The 5566-nt window shown below is 50.6% G+C and overlaps 1 long non-coding RNA gene across 1 annotated transcript; it reads left to right on the forward strand.

Moving 5' to 3' along the window:
• Positions 1–454: 454 nt before the first annotated feature.
• LOC125756560 (uncharacterized) lies at positions 455–1164 on the forward strand. The gene is made up of 2 exons (XR_007414598.1): positions 455–555; positions 722–1164. It is a non-coding gene; the product is annotated as an uncharacterized LOC125756560 (long non-coding RNA).
• The last annotated feature ends 4402 nt before the right edge of the window (positions 1165–5566 follow it).

A 5566-nucleotide genomic window follows, 5' to 3' on the forward strand; every position in this document is an offset into this window, starting at 1 on the left:
TTGCTCTCCTGAAGGCTCCATACTTTTTTCGCGAGTTTTTTCCGCGGTGAGCAACAAATGGCTTGAAAATGAAAATGCGAAAAAGTATTTAGCCGTGCGTGTATCACTGCTTTCGCAGTCAATGCGACAACTAAAGGCAAAAGTGAGACAATCAAACGCTTTATTTTTCTCTATACATATGACCTTTCTGTTTTCTTTCAATGAATTCCGTCGAAAATGCCAATACAGGTTCAGCCGCGTCGTCGTATCTCGTAAAGTCTGTGACCAGGTGCAACGTCATCAAGTATTGCAGTGACTACACCTGCGCAAGCCTGGTCTGCCTATGTACAAATACACCGGCATCACGCAGTAAGGTTTCTTTCGTTTCCTGCTGCTCGGCTGTTCACATAGTGTCAGAAGTGGGGGCGGTGGTTCGTTTGATACAACCGTGAGTCGGCAATGAGTGAACCCAATGACTGGCCGCAAACGCCCGTCGCGAGAATGGCGTCAACACTGCTGCAGCAACCGAGGCCACTAGGCATGTCTGGGGACATGTTTTACCACCCTACTGAAAACGTTCCGTAAGTCAGTACCATAATTCCGTATGTTTCCGTATGATTCTTACAGAAATGTACGGAAAATATATGGAAAATATACGGAAAACATATGGATTCCGTACGAAACATATGGAATTTGGGTACTGGCATACGGAACGCTTTCAGTAGGGCACTGGACTGCATAGAAACGTGAGTTTGACCTTTTGCTACGGCGACGGGACTGAGCCAGCAGCCTAAGGATGTCCAAGCCGCAACCCTTTTGATGGCAATAGGCGAAGACGCGAGAAGAACATTCTATACGTTCAAGTTCGACAGCGAAGACGATAAAAAAAGACCTCGGAATTATTTCGGCAATGTTCGAGGCGAATTTCAAGCCGTCTGAGAACCTCACCTTTAACGAATTCCGATTTGGCTCCAGGGACCAACAAGAGGGAGAGTCGTTCAATGACTGGCTTACGGAGCTGCGAATCCTCGCGGGAAGATGCGAATTCGGTGAGCTTGAGGAACGGCTGATTCGGAGCAGGATAATTCTCGGCATCAAATATAAGGATTTCCAGCAGAAGCTTTTCTCGGAAAACCCCTCGTTTTCAAAAGTAGTGGAAATGTGCCGCGCAAGGTAACAAGCAAAAGAACAGCTACTAGAAATAAGAGCCAGAACGGACAACCCGACAATCGCCGCAATCAAAGAGAATACAACGTCTTGCACGCGCTGCGGTCTTGAAAAACACCACTATGGAAAATGTGCGGCGCGGGGCAAACGCTGTAACAATTGCGGCAGAAGCAATCATTTCGCTCGTGCGTGCCGTCAGCCAAAGCGAAACGCACGCGAAGTGAAGCAGGTTGTTTCAGGAGTTGAAGACGAGTATTTTCTACAAGCCCTAGAAGTGTATGCTATCTCCAGTGACGACCGTTAGTCGGCGGAAATTGTTATCGCAGGTTCAGCGGTTGAATGCAAAATTGACACGGGAGCTAACTGCAGTGTCATGCCTGAGGTGACGCTTCGGAAACTAACTACGCAGCCGGCGCAGCCATGCTCGACCACCTTGCGCGCTTTTTTCGGCCACAAGCAAACAGCGTTGAGTAACATCACCTTACCGACTTCGTACATGGCTCAGCCCTGTCAAGTGGAATTTTTCATAGTACCGCAGTCCGTGCCGGTAACAGTGAGTGGCAGTGTTGCAGAGCGATTAGGACTAATATCCCGCGTACGCGCAGGTCGACTGCACTGCCAAGCCATGACCCAAGTGCCGGTTTCGATGATGTATTCCAAGGCCTCGGGGAGCTGAAGGGTGCTACGTACCACATCGAGCTCAAACCAGGCGCACGAGGGCAGCGTCAAGCCAGCTCGGAGAGTCGCAGGTTGCTCTTCAAGAACGCGTGAAAGAAGAGCTCGAATAAAATGGAGCATGACCTCGTCATTGCAAAGGTAACTGAACCTACTGCCTGGGCAAGCCACATGGTGGTAGTAGTTAGGAACGACAAAGTGTGCATTTGTTTGCATCCTTCGGACTTGAACAAGGCCATACTGAGGGAGCACTATCATATGCCGACATTAGAAGATGTAGTTCCGCGCCTGCATGGGGCAAAGCACCTTTCAACGCTGGATGCATCTTCAGGATTCTGGCAAATTAAGCTAGACGAAGAAAGTTCATTACTATGTACCATGAGCACTACAAATTTCTGCGCATGCCCTTCGGGATTGGCTCGGCTCCAGAAGTTTTTCAGCGGGCAATGCACCAGGTAGGGGAAGGCCTGAGTGGTGTCGCCGTTGTAATGGACGACATTCTCGTATGGGGAAACTGTCGAGAAGAGCATGACGAAAATCTAGCAGCTTTGTTCGCAGGCTGCAGAGAGCACAACCTAAAGCTGAATAAAAAAAGTGTAATTTTTTGCAGCCGCAAGTTCGATACATGGGTCATATCCTCACGCAAGAAGGACATTGCCTGGATCCCGGGAGAGTAGACGACATCTTGCAAGTGCCACCACCACAAAATTGTGAGGAACTGCAGGTTTTTCTCGGGATGATGAACTTTGTGGCGCGTTTCATCCCCAACATGTCGGCACTGTCCTGCCCCCCTCCGGGAGCTATTGAAGAAGAACACGGCTTGGGTCTGGACACAAGAGACCCAAGAAAGCTTCAATACACTTCGCGCCTGCCTAACAAAAGCACCCGTTCTCGCCTATTTTGCGAAAGGTGTCCCCTTGACGTTGTCCGTGGACGCAAGCCAGAAAGGGGTAGGGGCAGTTATTTTGCAAAGTGGACACCCAATCGCCTACTCTTCGCGTTCGTTTACCGAAGCACAAAAGAAGTACGCCCAAATCGAGAAAGAGCTGCTAGCCATTGTTCACGGGTGCGCAAGGTTTGAAGACTACATCCTAGGGCAGCCAGAAGTAATCGTCGAATCCGATCACCGCCCTCTAGAGTCAATATTTAGGAAACCACTATGTGAGTGCCCGTTACGATTGCAACGTATGAGACTCTCCCTTCAAAGGTTTCCTATAAAAGTGGTTTACAAACCAGGAAAAGAACTCTTTCTAGCGGATGCACTCTCGCGCTTTCCAAACCAGAAGGAGCTGAAAGAAGAATCACTGGATTTTCATGTACATGCTCTCTCTTCTCTTCCAGTCTCTGATCGGCAACTGCAGGAAATCCGGGAAGAGGTACTCAAGGATGCAACAATGACCGAACTGTGCAGCTATTCAAGCACAGAATGGCCTGAGAGCAAGCTTCAGGTGTCTGAGACCGCACGAGCGTATTGGAACTACCGCGACGAACTTCACGTCGAAGATGGCCTTCTCCTAAGAAGCAACAAGTTGGTCATTCCGCCAACAAAAAGGCAAGAAGTACTTCGTTTGCTTCACGCGGCACACGGGGGTGAAGAAAAGATGAAGGCAAGAGCCAAAGCAGTTATGTACTGGCCAGGCATGTCGGCGGATATTGCAGCTCTAGCGAAGGCGTGTCAACTTTGTCAAAGGTACAAGAGCAGGAACGCCAAGCTACCCAATGCTTAGTCCCGATATACCTACTTTGCCGTGGCAAGTAGTCGGAATCGATCTTTTCTATCACGAAGGCCATGAATACCTGGTTGTGGTGGATTTCTATTCCTTTTTTTTCGAGATCAAGCAGATGCATCGAACTACGGCAGAAGCAGTGACAAACGTGTGCATGCAAATCTTCGCCACGCACGGCATACCAGCAAAGATATGCAGCGATAACGGCCCCCCGTTCAATAGCACGTGCTTCCGTGTTTTTTCAACGCAGCTGGGCATCATCCACGTGACTTCCAGTCCGCATTACCCTCGCGGTAACGGCATGGCTGAAAGGGCCGTCCAGGAAGCAAAGAAACTACTGAAGAAGTGCAGGTTTGGAAACACTGGAGTTTTACAGCGGCCTGCTTGAATGGAGAAACATGCCAAGGGATGACCGCCTAAAGTCACCCGTCCAACGGCTCATGGGTCGACAGACGAGGACCAAGCTGCCCGTACTAGACTGTCACCTAGAACCCCAAACCGTGCCGACCGAAGTTGTCCGAAAGCGCCTCGACGAAATACGGCGAAACAACGCGTCTTCTACAACAGATCAACCCGGAATCTACCGGAAGTGCACAGTGGGTCCACAGTATCTGTTTATGATACAATAAACAAGACCTGGGCACCAGCAGTCGTCATGGGCCCGGCAAGTACACCACGCTCTTATATTGTTGCGACTGAGAACGGCCAGCATCTACGACGCACGAGGGAACACCTCAGGTCCACAAACGGGCAGGTTCTCTCGCAACAGCCAGAAAGCGCGACAGCGTCCGCGCAATCCAGTCCGCAGCTGTGCACCACCGAGCAGCAAGCACCTCAAGAAGCGCTGCGTAGAAGCGCAAGACAGCGAAGAGCGCCACAACGCTATCCTCTCCCAGAGTGCCCAACGCAAACTGTTCAGCGGATGTAGTGAAAATTGAACTTTGAGTGGTTTTTTCAATGTGCCTTCGTTTAGACATTTTGTGTTCTGTTTCTTTTTTTCGTTTCTTTTTCTTTTTTTTCCCAAGGGAAGGAAGATGTGACCAGGCGCAACGTCATCAAGCATTGCAGTGACCACGCATGCGCAAGCCTGATCTGCCTATGTACAAATACACCGGCATCACGCAATAAAGCGTTCTTTCGTTTCCTGCTGCTCGGCTGTTCACAGGTACTACGGTAGCGCTCCTCCACTCTCGCTCGTTGTGCTTTTGCCGCTCCTAATTCCAGTAAAGGCACCCCAACACCACAAAGGCCTTTTCAAAAATTACTGTGGGGCGTCACGCCTTATTTTTGCCTGTCAGCCTACGCATTGTTAACGATGCACCTGTCGATCGGGGGACGCACTTTAAGGGGTATTCAGACGGGGGAGGAATGCTCGGGGGAGACGGGGGGGTTGCGGATCACGTGACCACGACGTCACGGATTAGCGAGTGGGCGTGACCCCCCCGCGCCTCCTCGGAGGAGACGGGGACGTTTTCCCCGAAAGGACAAACAATCCCCCGGCGGTGGGGGATGTGGCGGAATTTCTGGCTCTTGTTTGGCCACATTGCTGCACTTGCTCCTGCAGAGAGCGGCAGTGGGTGTCCAGTCTGCAGTTGGGGTCATCTGTAGCTGGGGTCATCGTCGTCGGCAGCTGGTGAAACGGGCGGTACAGCCACAGGAGTAGTCTGGTAACACTGGTCTCCCCCTCCGTTCGCCCCGTCCGTGTGAGTGGGGGGCATTTGTGGCGACTTCTCCTCGCGAGTTGACGTCACTAGGCTCCGCCTTTACCCCCCGAGCATTTCTCCTCCGTCTGAGCTGGAGAGAAGGAGCGCTACCGTAGTCCCGTACCGTATTTGCGTACCGTATTTCCGTAACTTGCTAAAAATCTCTATTGTGACTTTCTTCTCAACGTTTCTTTAAATGTAAACCAGTGTGCGCTGCGACGCATAGAAGCTCTGTAGCGCGATCACATGTATAGTTCTCATTTTTGCGCATTTCTTGCACTTTCCATCTTCTCGATTGATTTTATTAAGTTACCG

This window comes from Rhipicephalus sanguineus, unplaced genomic scaffold (assembly GCF_013339695.2).
Source record: "Rhipicephalus sanguineus isolate Rsan-2018 unplaced genomic scaffold, BIME_Rsan_1.4 Seq129, whole genome shotgun sequence".
Taxonomy (NCBI): domain Eukaryota; kingdom Metazoa; phylum Arthropoda; class Arachnida; order Ixodida; family Ixodidae; genus Rhipicephalus; species Rhipicephalus sanguineus.